The sequence below is a fragment of the Columba livia genome, chromosome 1 (genome assembly GCF_036013475.1).
Source record: "Columba livia isolate bColLiv1 breed racing homer chromosome 1, bColLiv1.pat.W.v2, whole genome shotgun sequence".
Lineage (NCBI taxonomy): Eukaryota > Metazoa > Chordata > Aves > Columbiformes > Columbidae > Columba > Columba livia.
This window is the reverse complement of record NC_088602.1, coordinates 30,648,006-30,663,239: the sequence shown is the minus strand read 5'-3', so window position 1 is coordinate 30,663,239 and position 15,234 is coordinate 30,648,006. Positions and strand designations below refer to the sequence as shown.

The window sequence follows — 15,234 nt, the reverse complement described above, 5'->3', positions numbered from 1 at the left end:
ACCGTCAGATACACAATTTAAACTTCTAGCCATAAAACTGTTACCTGTCTATAGACACGGTGATTTAAGAAATGAAGTGTTCCCTAAGTTTTGTTAAAAATTTTGGAAGACACTTTTGCTTTATGTGCTCACTTTGCTAAAAACATGACAAAATATTTCCCAGTTCCATTCACTAAGAAAATGCTGTAAAAATTAACACAGTTTTAAGAGGTTTAATAAAGAAATACTGACATTTAAAGTAACACATTTTTAATACTTGTTTTAAAATATATAGACACACTTACCAAGGCATTATTAGACAGATGTAGCTTGAGATGGTTCCTTTAATAGATTCAGCTTTAATGTAAACCAAACCATTCGCAGGTGTATATGTCTATTCTGTATTTATCATCAGATACTATGAAGTCCTAAATATTGTTTCTGAATAGATGAAAATACAAACAAAAGCCAAGAAAATGTTCATAAACAATCAACATATAAATTATAACAACAAAATAGCATCAGGAAATACATGAAACATCCTTTTCTATGACTCACATGCAGAAGTGGCTAGCCTTACTTCAGCAGCACAGTTAATACTGGAGATATTTACAGTCTTAACACCAATATTTACGTGCTGCTAAAGTATGACAGACATCAGCATCACAAGATTGACTAGTTCATAAGTGATATTTCTCTTCAGGACGATGAAATCCTTGTATTTTTGAGGCAGCACAATATGGCCTGCACCTTTTCAAAACCCACAAACCATTATGTGCTGCTACGTTATGCCAAGGTGTCTACCATACTTCAAGGAAATGGAAACATATGCTGAAAGCAGAACGCAGAATTTTCTTATTGAACAGTAGTTTTCCTGTACTGACATCAGCTGTATTAATAAACTACAAAATGTTTATAAAACAATTGTCTATTGCCAAGCTGACTGTTTATTTACAGTGAAGCTCTAGACTTCATTGTCAACTGTGCATAATACCTTAATGCGACATGAAACAGGAACTGGACAATTGTGTGTCTAATTAGAGGAAATAAAGATTTTACAGATGTTTACTTCAAAACAAAACAAAAAAGTCTGGGTTATTTTCTAATCTAACTTCTGGTCATCTGGAGACCTCTGATCCGAAAAAGACAACTGTCACATATAAGAGAATAAGAACTAATTTCAAAACAAGCTTCTGTCAAGTGTTGTATCAGTCCTCAAGCCATTTGCCACCTCTGTGGGTTACCCTTGCCACAGTTTTGGGCAGACAGATTTACAAGTGTTTCTTAATTTCAGGGAAGGAGAAAAAAAACCAAACCCAACTAGATTGTTAGCAAGAACAGTAACTTATCTGTTATTAGAAGCAGGAGAGGAGTTCATCTGCCTCCAGCCTCGAATGATCGTACTACTCTACTTGAAGAGGTAGGGAAGAGACTCTTCAGTTCACATCCCTGCCAGGTAACGTTTTCCTATACTAAAGTATGCCAGCGTTTCAAGTGTGTACAGTACTTTTACTGCTTCCCTAGATAACAGGAATTATGCTTTCATTAATGTTTTTATACCAAATTATTGAGACAAAAGCTACTTACACAGACCAGACCCAAGTATTCCATTCTGTTGTAATGAGCCTTCTAGTCAGTTCACGATAATACAATTTCTGTAAATTAACAGGGCTATCTGTAAGCACAAGAAGTTTGGCAGGCCGCAAAGGGGGAAGTTTGGCAAGTTTTCCTTTTCTCCCTTCCTATTTTTGCTCCTACAATAACACAGCAGGATGATCTCTGCTAGAAGCGTCTGTTGCTACAGATGTGCCAATTAAAGTGAGATTTGCCAGCATAAGTTTACAGGTAGCTGCAGCAACACTGAGGATTTTATATAGCCATCTAGGTGTGAATGCTACTTTGGGAACTGCAAAAAAGAGCCATTTCTGGTATATTTTATACATGCATGACTATATTTACAATCTCCCTCCCTCCCTTACTACCTATGTTTGTTTGTTTTTTAAATAGGAGCTAAAATAGGCAAGCTAGGTTATATAGACACAACTTACTCAGTACCTCGGTGAAGTAATACCTGAAATAAAAATAAACATAACTGTAAAGGTATGCTGTGACAATTGGTCACTCCCCTGAGGAAACTGTGCTGGGCATATCCAAGAGACGAAGAGGTAAAGAAAAATCTCCACTGTCTATATATAGCATGAAAGGCAAAGATAGAGAAAAAGATAGATGCAAGCAAAAACGCTAGTCAGCAGTAAGAGACTTACTTAAACTTTTCTGGGAAAAGAATATGAAATACATTCTCCAGCAAGAGAAAATACTGTTTCTTACTTGTAGATTTACCTCAAAAGATTGAAGGGAACTCTTTAAAATAAGACCGCTCTAACATTTAATACCTTTGGAAGTACATTTCTCATTTGTATGTTCAGGCCAAATTCTTCATTTGTAAATTATGTGTTTAACTACATACTGTTGTTTCAATTGCCTACTTGTTTTTAGCCTCTAGCTTAAGCATGGAGGTTTTTTCTGTTGCATAAGTAAATTCTTCTAAAATTAAACTACACACACCATGAAATAAAGGCTTGGCAAAACTATTATGCTATTTTCTACAGTAAGTACACTAGTAAGAGAACTTGCAGGTAGTTTCACCCACAACATGAACACAAAACCTGACATGCATTACAGGACTGGTTTTTTTGTTTGTTTTAAAACCTGACTACCCAAAACAAAACAAAAACCAAAACAAAACACGACTGTAGATCTTCTACATTGCTATTAAGGATATATTTTGTCTGTAAGGAGAATAAGCAAGTTTTCACATAAAATTGAAGACATTGTATGAGAGAGAAGGAGTTGAAGAATGGGAGAAGCATGGAAGGAAAAAGACAAAGATAAAATGTTTACTGATAACTAAGCCAGAAATCTACTGAAATCCAGGAGGGTCTGCACAAAGCTTTGTAGGTCTATATTTTTGTCATAAACCAAATATAATCATGCTACCAAAAGTGATTCTCCTACCTCTAGTATCTTTAAGACTGGGATCTGTGGATGAGACAGACAGAGGAAATACAATCATCATCATCATCATCATAAAAGCCAGGAATCATTTATGCAAGCAGCTTCATTAGATCCCTCCAAGTCCCTCAAAGTGAGAGCTCTGCTGAGGAAGATGGAAGAAAGAAGGATTCTCAAGATGCAGAACTGAAATTCCATCCAAGCAGGCTCTCTACACATACACAGAAGTCAGGAATGCTGTTAGAAAAAGCAACTAAACTGCTACCAAAAAGAAAGAAAGGTTGTTTGTGTGACTGGGGTGTTCCAAATTAAGGAAGGAGCCTTTCCTTGATTTCATTATCCTTAGCTGATTTATCAGAGATCAAGCCTAGTATAAAATATCATGTTCAGTTTTTATTGGTTTATGTTTAAGAGTTTACAACACCACCAAGCCAAAACCAATCTCTTTCTGACACCACGAAAACCAGTTACAAGTGAATTTCTGACTACTATAACTACTAATAAACTCTGTGTAACATATTGTATCCAAAAAGGTACCACTAGTCACCAATCTGATAGTTCAGTGATTTGGAGTAAAACAAATCAAGTTCTTTCTATTAAATACTGTATATTATCTTAGATGTCCAAGAACACAACCTAAGATTAAACATTTACCTTGTGCCTTTTACTCATACAACAAAAGCAATCTCTTGATATTTCTTGCCCCAAACACCTTCCCCATTGATGGTGTCGTAGCATTTGCACACAACCATATTACATTTTGTGTTACTTACTCATTAAAGTGAAGAAACGCAAATCCACTATGAAAGCAATGCTATTGCTTCACTGTTCATTGTGACCCTTTCCCAACCTTATTTCACTTTAAAATTGGAAATCTGAAGGTGAGAAACACTGAAAGACTGTCAGTGTTCCAGTTTAAAGCACTGCATTTGTCCACCAGTGCTAATTGCCCCCATAGCACGGACATCAGCAAGTATATCTCCAGATCTCAGTTTTCCCTGTTCAGCTCCGTATTTTAAACTGGAAATGAGGTGGGGTTTGCACTCAGATGGCACAGTAAGAAAATGGGCCAGTTTGGACAAGCATGTCCGGTGTGATCCAGGAAGAGGGTAACTTACTCAGACGGTAGACCAAACATTTTGCAGTGATTGCTTTTTTGACGACTGCTGGTGTATTTGCAAAGCTCTCACAGCTCACAGTGCAGTGCCACTAATACACCATTGAATATGAATAAACACACCAACAGTTCAGCTCTTGCTGCAAATACATACATATATATATTTATTTTTTTACTAGATTCATCCAGGCAAAAGATAGAGTTAAAGAGAAGCAAGTAGCTGTATCTTGATAATACACTGTTTACTTCCCTACTCTGCCCTGCTGTTGTTTAAACTGTTGTAGTTTTCTATTTTTGTCATATACTTACTCAACATTGTAATATATATACTGCAAACACACTGGAATTTATAACTCTTGCATTTACTTCTAAATGTAAGTTTCAAGAATAAGCAAGTTTTATATTCTTTTACCTCTGCCTTCTGGTTGTTAAGGACTCCTCTTTCTTTCTAATTCTTAATGTCAGCAGCCTTTAAAGTGATATGCATATATTCCTTAAAAATGAGGAAAGATTCAATGGAAATACTTCAAAGCATTACTTTAAAGGTATCAGTGTGCTTTTGGCTACTATTGCGTTATTATTTTTTTCAGGTATAGCCTATGATATTCAGTTAATTCACTTAATTGAGATTACTTAGTGGTCACAGAGGAAAAACAACTAAGAGAATAAAACTGTACACCTTATTTGCTATTCCCCTGAAGTAACAGTAAGATTTTGAACTCACATTTAAGACTGCAATTCTAAAAAAAACAATCTGTCTATAACCTAGCAATTCTGTGCTAGTTTGTTTTGTTTTTGTTAAATTACTGTAATCCAGCAATGAATTAGCTCCACTTCACCTCAAAAAGGAGCAGTCATTCAGGACTGAGTTTATACACCCTCTCCATGTATGATAGATCTTCCCATACCTCCTACCAAGCAGCTGAATATTTCTAAGACTATTATCGATTTGTATTAAAAAGTCACAGTTAATACTTTGGGTAATTTTCTGAATACAAATTTAAGGATCATGAACCAACGTATTTAGACTAGCTGGAGAACTACCGCACAAGATAAACATAGAATCACAAAGGCAGCTAAAAATAAAAACCAGGAAGTAAAACATCAAGAAATTCAGAAGTATAAAAATACCTGGAAATCTGGAAGTGCAGTTATGGTCTACTGGCATCAAATTAAGTTTTAACTCCTTTTTACTTCATCTCAGCGCTCCAGCCACTACTTACACTAGCTTGACTCACATATTCGTCTGTATTAGATGCATTTTTTCCCCCCATTGCAATCACAAAATCAAACCTAAGTGAAGACAGTTATTTGGTACTGCCATATCAATGCTTCTATTGGAGCACTGAACAGCAACCAAAATGCAGGGGATGTATGCGGAAGGCAAGAGACTGAAAGTAGTTAGTTCTGACTTGAACAAGTACAGGATGTCAAACAGTTTTTATAGTTTGCTAGCTCAAAGAGCAGAACTAAGGGAAGATGATGCAGCACACCAAAATATCATCAATGTATGTTTTAGTATATTATCAGTATATTTTAGTATCACCTCTAGCTTAATAATGAAATTGAATAAGACTAACTCCTCCCACTTCTTTTCCCAGCTTCTAAAGAGTGTTTTGTCAGATGTTGATGCATTAACTAGACTGCTATATGAAATACTTCACAGGGAACTTGTACAGTGTAAGAAGCTCTGGGTTCTAACAGTGTGTAGAAGTTGTATTTCAGAGGAGCTTTCCAGGTCCCTCTTGACGGCTCTGGTATAGCTTGCACACCATTTTTTAAAATCTGTCTTTCTTGAACCTTTGGCACACACACAGGAAGAAAACTGTGTGAACACTTTCAATCTGTACCAGCATTCTTTCTGCTTGAAAGGACACATACAAAAATTAAGAAAAACGAAGAAGCTATTGTCTAAGTTCTATGAAGTTTTATATTTCATTATAGTTGTAATTAAAATGTTCTTTTCCTCCTGATTTTATCACAAAAAATATTAGTAGTCTAGTGGATTTATGAAAAAGAAAGTCAGGTCTGTCTTAAAATACTGCAGTTTGTGTATTAGTATTAAAAAAAAAAAATCATAACACGTTTTCAGATTAAAAAATTTTTTTTAAAAGAGGTAATTTTTTTCCCCCCAAGTTCTCCAAAAACCATATCCTTAGATTATACACTATTACCTTCAGAAAATATTATCCTGTGACTTTAGTTCAAGTTTACAAACCTGAAGTATATAGAATAATTACTGGTAAAAAAAAAAAAAAAAGAAAGAAACTGGAACAATGCTTCTCAGAATAACAATACCCATACAACACAAACCAGCTATGTAATGGAAAGTTAAGATAGTAAAACAGGTTTTCTTCTTAAACAGTTTTGATTCTTCCTAAAATATAAATATACATATCAAAACATATCAGCTAACTATTAGTTTTCTGTCCTTCTCATTCATTTCTAGCTTTCTTAAAGAAAAAAAAAGAGAAGTTAATTCTATCACATTCTCAGAAGATTTACTCATTTAGCCTGGGAAGCAGTCGCAGGCCTAGTGTAAAATGTACTCCCCTAAGCTGGCACCCAGTCTTCTGGGAAAGCAAACCATGCAGCTGGTTAAATCTTCTAACTGTATAATGCAGAGCAAAGCATTTCTTGTCCTCAATAGCATAGTTAATAGTCAGGTAGCATTTTGCAGGAACCCTGGTGGTCTGTGCACAGGATCAGTTTCCAAAGTGTTAATCAGGCTGTCTTCTTGGTTGCCGTCTTATCTGAAATTGGTCACTTATCATAAATCATAGAACAGTGATATAACAATCTATATTAAAAATGTGGCCTGATATGTAAATACTACTACTTGCACTACACAAAACCATACATGTTAAATTTTGATCTCATTACATCTCAGCATTGTATGGAACTATAATGCCTAAAGACAAAAACCAGGCCCATAGCTTAGAACTCAGCTCCACTTGTAAAGGGCTAAATTTGCTGCACGTCTCCTTCCAAAGATTTAGGGTCAGAGTGACAATGCCATAAAATAAGGGTCAAAGCACAAAAAGACCAAGGCCACAGAACAAAGAGCTTCTCGTGTCCTGAAAGAAGTTGTTTTTTGTGAGCCTGCCTTCTGGCTCAGACAGTAAATTTGTCTTTTTCTTGACATCATCCTTACCTGACTGCTATAAAATGCCAGACAACTGTATGACTTTTGTACAAAAGGTTAGACTGAATCATGAGAAGAAATCAACTCAACTGTTAAGGGAATTCGCTAGTTAACAGCAGGTGAACACCTCCAAGTAATCACCATAACTTTTCCAATCCTTAGCTGTATTTCTACAACTTCATTATGTAATGACTTCAGTAGAAGTTTCAAATGTCCTTAACACATTTGGGGGTACAGATTCCTAGTCATATTATCCACTTTGATTATCGTTTATTCAATGGTAGCTGAGGAAATATGCTGCTGCAGCAACTCAGAAGGTTGTTTTAATCTTTTCCCTACCCCTCTGTGAAATATTCATAGAAGACAGACCATCTAACACACAGACATGTAAACACCCTTTCAAAAATGTCCATGGGTTGGCTCCCCACTTCCCCATCAGGGAGACCCACCACTCACAGAACTGAGCTAACGCAAAATAAAATGGTGCTTTAAGGCTGACACAGATTTCTAAGCAGTGAAATCCATTTTTTCCAGCTAGAAAATAAACTTAACTTAGGATATGCTTTTTCAAAACAACAACAGTTTTGCCAAATGAAAGGAACTTTATTCATTGGAGAAAAAGAAAAAAAGAAAAAAGATAAGGATGCTCAGTGCCTCTTATGGCTTTATATTAAGCTAGATTTTCAATATTTCACCAACAAGCTTAAAGTAAAACCATGTTGAATTAACTAGAAGTTAATATATTAAAAAAAAAAAGATTTATAATCCATTACCTAAAGCACACTAGCAGTCACGAAAAAAAAATAAATCAAAACTGTACTCTCAGCCCTATAAAACTGTCTAGTAAATATCCACAAACCAAGAAGACATTAATCTCTCAATAATTAGCATTTTACTTTTTTTTTTTAATAAAAAGGCTAGTTCACAATACGTTCTTTGAGCAAATATCAGTATTGCAAGAAGTCTCCCTCCATCATAATTCAGATTCTTGCATAGAGGTTTGGGTTATCTCTGCGTTGTCCATTATCTTTTTTTAGCAGGTCTAACGCATGGCATTTATGAAAATCAGATCTTCCTGACTTCAAATACTTATTTTCCCCTTCAAAACAGATGGCTTCTGCCCTCAAAGATACTATATTTAATTTTCAGTCTTACTAACTTACTTAAAAGCTGGAACTGGAGATTCAGATACGTGGAATTAGGTTAAAAAGATGTAAAAAAACCTTACCTTTAACTGTGGAAATCTACAATGGGTTTTGAACTTCTGTGCCATCAGAAATGTTTTCAAAAAGCAGAAGAGATCCTTTGCTTTTACTCTGAATTAAGCTAGAATATGTCTGATTTGTATTTTAAACAGTAGATGTAGCATTTAAGAACATCTGAGTTTTTTCTTCCTAAAAATTTAATACAATTGAAAAATATCTTATTATATGACAAACCTAGTGTAAGATATGAAAGGCCTACTCCAATCATCCTACACTTTCTGAAGGAAATGATTACTCCTCATCTCTCAAGAAGCACTGGTGTGAGTATACTGATTTTCCTTGTGGTGAATAGCAGCCCACAAGTTAAGGAACTGATGCAAACTGGCAGATTTCCCCTTCTAATTCTGAGTCATATGCGTCATCTTTTTTGTCAAAAGCTGGGAAGAAAAAAAGTGTCTCTTGCAGCCTGCCACATGAAACCACCTGCTTAAAGATAGAACAGACCAATATTGCAATACTGGTCTGCACATTGCTGGCACTTACACATTTGTTCTTCCTTTGCTCAAATAAACACATTTCTTAATTGTAACTTAACAACAGAACTTCTCTCTCTGATTTAGGACCAAAAATGAAGTTGGTAAAAGGAAAATAAGAAGACAAGAGCCTTGTTGGCATGAAAATGCTTATGCTTAAATTGTTAATGTCTTACCTGCAAAAGACTAAGGATTCAGTTCCTTTAAAGCTTACATGTATGCTTGGTTTAAGCACTTCGGTATTCACTATAAATATTCATGTTCTCAAAATCAAGAGTTCATGTGTGTGATTAACTCCTCCTTATCACTGTACGGGATTATCAACTAATTCATCAACATCCCCCACTCCCAGCAAAACCAAAAACCTCCCCCGAAGCCCAGACAATCTAACAACTTCAGTGGGTTAAATTCTACTTTTTTGTGTGCATTTTGCAAATTAAGAGGTGAAAAAACTATTTTCTTCTTTCACAGATTCATCAAAGTCAGTCATTGTCGGACTATATACTGTGTGATGACACAATCTCTCTTCCCAAGGCTCCAGCACCGATTATGGTTGGGCACATCATTGTCAGCAGATTACATATATTCAAATTGCACTGGAGTTGCTGATCAGACCTGCAGAAGACAGGTGTAAATGTTTACTGTAACGATGCACAGTAGTATTTCTATAGATTTGTGGCACTGCCAGAGTGATTGTAATTAAGTATTATTTATAAAAGAAACGTTGAGAAAAGCTAAAGCAAGAATAAGTTTTAGATATTTATAAAAAGTTGTGCAAAAGAATGCAAAGATAATATTACTTGAAAAAACAGTATGGAGATTAGGAATGATCATACCATTTTAATCTTACATGAGCTTTTAAATATATATAAGTATAGATAAAATACATATTATATGATATATATGTATATAAAAGACAGAGAGGTAAGTATAAACACACACATAAAATGCCCTTATGTTGAAATTTGTACTGTGACACAAGTATATACATGGCTGGGTGCATACATTTCAATATAATGAGAGAATTTGCGTTGCTAAAATAAGAATTGAGTGCTTTTCAAGAACCATGACATCATTTGCATTGCAGGTTATTATTTACAAGCATTTAGGATGTTCTGTAAATCTATGATGAACATTGCAACTGTGAAAACTGTAATTTATTATGTAATGCACTGTTATATAAATTGTTTAGATTGTGCACAATATACACAGACGATCTTTCCTCCTTGGTTAAATATTAAATACAGCACCTGATTCCTCATCTTCAACCTTTTTTTTTTTTTTTTAACATTTGATATAATATATTGTCCTTGATAAAGTTATGGACTCAAACTACCTGCCTGGTGCCTTACGTTGTTTGTATTATGGTGGTTTTTTGTGTGTGTTTTTGTTTGTTCGTTTTGGGGGTTTTGTGTGGGTTTTTTTTGGTGTGTGTGTGGTATGTGGTTTGTTTTGTTTTGTTTTTCTAAAATGAATTATTTTTTATTGTCTTATTAATTTGCATAATCTTGCACTATTGTGTAAGAATTTTACAAGAATATTTTTTACTCACCATATATTCAATTTTCCTTGATACTTAACAAAAGGCATTTAAGTTGCATTGCAACATTACATTACCTCCCAAACCCTAGTATCTTTCAAAGGGTTCAATGTGGTACATAAGAGCAAATTAAAAACAAACAATCAAAAAACCACCACTGACTAAGTTATGTCTTTTTGACAGTGGCAAGACTGAGTGATGTAAGACACTGTGGAAGATGTTTCTTAACTTCTAATTCAGCAAAGCATAAGAACTGGCTTAACTTCTTCCTCATTCAGTGGAGCACTCAAAGATCCATTTACTGGATACAAAAAGCAAGTTAAATAAATGATTTAGGAGGGTAATCACGAAGACCAGCTCCTGCCTAGGGGTGACCCTGGGAAGGTCCCATAGGCTCCCCCTTTTTTCCAACCCTGGGCCACAGACACTGAAATTGTTCTGGGGTAAACTGCTGCTTTGAATTGCCCTCTAGTGTTAGCATTCATGAAGTCCTACCTCAAAGACAAATTCTGTTCAGGTTTTTGCATAATGGAAAGTGGGTCAGCAACATAAGTTATATTAATCTAAAAATAAAACAACAACAAGAAAAATTTGGACAGCATTTGGAATAATCACTTTCAGGTCAGAAAACTCCAAGACTGACGAATTAAGTATTACACACCAAAAATGTCAGAAGAAATCTGTATATCTAAATAGCAAAAAACCAAACGAAAACAAGGACAATAAATTTAAGAGATAACTTACTAACATTCTTGTATTTTACATTTATGTTAGTTTCTTATGCAGTTTCACAAAAATATCAATTTCTGAAACAAACACTCGGTATTAACAGCCAAATTCACTGTAGTAACAGTGACATAGCTGGGATAAGAACCTTAACAAAAACTGAAGAGTTGCTGGTGTAAAAAAAGAACACAGTCCAACAGTACTAATACCCTGGAAGGAATTATTCTCTCACTGCTAATTCAAGAGTCTCCTAGTTACACTCTAAACCTGGATGCAAAACAGGCACAATGCAGATGAAGATCCAAATTTTAAACCTGGTAATTCCAGAAAGAAAAGTACAAGCATTTTCCTGTGAGTTTATTTGAAACTATATTTTATCTGCTCTTGAACTGATCAGAGGGGTCATGAATTTAAGGCTTTAAGAAGTGTGGAAAACATATTAGTAACTCTTGCATATCATCCAGGCTATGGATTTCTACATACATAGCATTAAAGACGAGCATATGACCCTCTGTTTAAAAAAATACTTCGGTCATAGAGGACTAAAATCCCTATTACTCACTCTGCCTCAGAACTGAAACATTATTAGAGTTAGGTGATAAAACAGATGAAGAAAAACACACACTTCACTGCTGCTTGTGTAACTCCTGTGCTTGATATTAAAAGCATAATTTCCTCTTCTCCTGAGAACCCAGAAAAAATATTCTGGTTTTGAGGAGCGTGGGGACAGGATAACCAGTACATAATCAGCATTTTGATAAGGAGGTTTTTATGCCTGTGCAAGATACTGACAAGTGTGACAATGTCAAAAGAGAACTCTGTTCTGCATAGACTTTTTAATATATATTTTAATTTAGAGATAGACTTTCTCATAAGAGCCATTACAATGTTTCACAACAGATCCTCCTTTTCTAATTCTAAGTTTTGATCTTGACTAAAATATGGACTAGCTTGTAAAAGAAAGATGCAAAGTGTGTTCAGAATTACTAAAGTGTTAACACAATTAAGACCATGGTATCTACCTATTCTACCAAGAGAAAAATTTGCTCCAAAAGAATACAGAAATTCTAAAGCAAATGTTTTCATTTATCAGATCCACTGGATGCACTGGAAGTCCTGTCTAAATCTAAAAGTGACTTATATTATGCTATATCTCTTTTGAAGTAGGAAATTATCAATTATAGTTAGGAAGATTACAATCATATTCATAATTACAATACTTTCAAAAGGCTTATATTAACTTTTATATAAATACTTACATCTATTTCTTTCTGTGGGTTGAGGGGGAATTAAAAAAAAAAAAAACAAAAACCAACACTCTTCATATCAGCTAAGAAGTGGATGTAGAAAATAATGAATTTTTTTTGCTTGAAGGCTTAAAATACCCCAGCAAAACCCACAAAACAAAACAAAAAAAACCCCAAGAGAACACTCACAGGAAATAAAAAGCAAGCTCTTAAAATTTAGTGGGTTAATGGAAAGGTGTAAATATTTTAGAGATATTTGCACACTACCAAGATTTTTAAGTACTGCACAAGTTTAAAGATAGTTATTGCTGATTTCTTGCTTTGAATATATTATTGTAGTATGCTTTGTTATAAAGCACTAATTTTCTTAAAATATGGCTGTAAAAATTTAGAATAATGCAACAGAAAAAACTTGTTGTCTGAACAAAAAAAAAATCCTACCTCCAACAAACTTGGAAAAAAATTTACTGTGAATATCCATGCATTTAAAATAAATTCAACATTTAAAAAAAGCTAGAAACAGTGGTTTGTTCAAACACACTACTCAGCAGTTGCATCTTCCTACATGGCCTTTTTCATGTTAGTGTACCTACAGCAGTCTGAACCAAGGTGGATTAATGAGCCATCAATACAGAAGCTGAACATTTAAGAACTCTGATTAAATTTCTCATTTGCCCAATTATATTTTAAATGTATGGGTTTACATAAACTTCTACTTAGCATTTTGTTGAAATAATTAAATAAATAAAATCTAAAATAATAAAAAGGGCAATACCTTACTTTCATATATTTGTGTTTGAATGAGAATAATAAGCACTTAACTATCCCAGTTAGCATGTTTTAACTATTTTTCCTTAAGAATTTGTATGTCATTTGTTTTTCTTTTCCTATTGCCTTGCAAAACCATTTTATCAACAGACAAGGAAAAATGAGGTGTAAGTATACCAGTCTTAAATCCTTCCTATATACATGTTTCATTAAATGTCTAATCTAATAATAAAAGTTAATGTCTATTTAAATCTAATAGTATACAAAACTCCATTTAAAAATAATGTTAGGGTTGGATCTAGTTTAAACTAACAAAATCCAGAAAATTCAGTTGTTTCAGATTTCAAAACTGAAAACAGCCATGCTTAAGATATCATGGCTGATTTTACATGTTTTGTAATAACTAGGCAGGGGTTGCACTTATAGCTATGTATCTCTTTCAGGAAAATTATTTAAGTTGCCTTTAATAGCAAGAGAAGTCCTTAAAGAAAGCATAGACGAGTTGACAAAGTAACCTGCAACAGTTCTTTTAGATGAACAATAAGCAAAACATTGTCAGCTTTCAAATTGTGATTCAGTCAACAAGGTCTGTAGAGTCTCAAGCATGTATCCATAGTACGAATAGTAAAAGTGGCCATGAAAAGTTACACATGTACAGACTTCTTTGCTGAAGTGCTTCTCATTTTTATCTTTTCAGCTTCATTACAATTTGATTTTGCAAAACAGTTTACAAAGTCAAGCATACAGTTTGCAACAGCCACACCAACAATTTTTAAGGGGCCAGCACTGCAGCCCTTATTTCAGGCTCAACCTCAAATAAAATAAGTGGTAGTTTTGCCAAGTAAGAACTGCAATAGCAGAGGCTAAGAATAAGAAAATAAAACAAACACACCCCACATCTCTCTCGACAGTTTCACCTACTCTTTGGGTCAGGAAACAGCCATGCTGACTACCAAATACAAAGCAGTTCTAGAAAAAAAAAAAGCCAAATTTCAGAATAAAAATGTTCTAGAGCAAATCAACACTTAGAAAGTGGGTTCTAATGATAACTGAGAACTGCAGCTCTCTTCTAAGCTATTTGAGCTTGTAAATGAGTAAGACTCAATTACTATATTACTGCAAAACTCTTCTCTTTGGACTCCATAACAATTATTTAGACTTGTCTCGAAGTTCAAAATACTTTATTATCTTTTATTCATTAAATTAAATAAAGTTTGCATCTAATGAGAACATGATTCTGCAAATCCTTATTCCTGGTAGTGAGTCATTAGGGCTACTTGTGTATTTAAAAATTTGCAGGATTAGGCCCAGAATTTAAAACCCCTTTGATTTACAGTTGTGAACAAGAAACCATATTTTTTTTCTGAATAAGAACCTATGAGAAATGCTCTGAACTTGTGTCAGACCAAGGAACACTCCATCAAACTTTCACCTTTTAAATATGTCACAAGGGAGCCTTAGATACCTTTGCCTTGCAATATAATCCTGATTTTCATTAACAAGAATGTAATTGCTTTTGTACAGGAAAAAAAAAAAAAAAAAAGAAGGAAAAAATGAACAAATTCAAAGAAGTGTTCTGTGAAATCCTAATATTCCTAAGAGGACAAAAAGAAAAAAGGGAGAGGATGAAAAAAAAAGAAAGTTAAAAAAAAAAAAGGCAAGCCAGAGCAGTTTCTGGACAGACTGTGAAATATTTATTTATTTGGGAGCATTTTAGGCATGTTACCCAAACACTGTTGCAGGATTAATAAAAATACTTTCACTGTGATTTTTGTTAATCACAGAAAGAAAGACAAGATTAAAAATGAAAGAACTACCTATGCAATAATCACAAACTACAAAGCTTATAAAGTTATGTTTCACTTCCTATACTTTCTGTATTCAGAGTTTTGTTTCTCACTGATAATTTTCCATAGGAGGTCTTAACTACCCTAAAATCATAATATTATATGAAAAAAAATT

General features: G+C 34.2%; 1 long non-coding RNA gene across 27 annotated transcripts in view; it reads right to left on the bottom strand.

The window, feature by feature from the left end:
- Positions 1-15,234, bottom strand: part of LOC102090642 (uncharacterized) — a 105,034-nt gene that overhangs the window by 30,807 nt on the left and 58,993 nt on the right. For 19 of the 27 annotated variants that reach the window (XR_010470522.1, XR_010470537.1, XR_010470535.1 and 16 more), the window contains 3 exons: positions 2,995-9,606; positions 2,028-2,050; positions 285-420 (listed from right to left, as the gene is read on the bottom strand). This is a non-coding gene — a long non-coding RNA (uncharacterized LOC102090642). Of the gene's footprint in view, positions 1-284; positions 421-2,027; positions 2,051-2,994; positions 11,095-15,234 lie in introns of all 27 variants that reach the window. The other 8 variants (XR_010470513.1, XR_010470502.1, XR_010470510.1 and 5 more) reach the window with 7 other exon arrangements.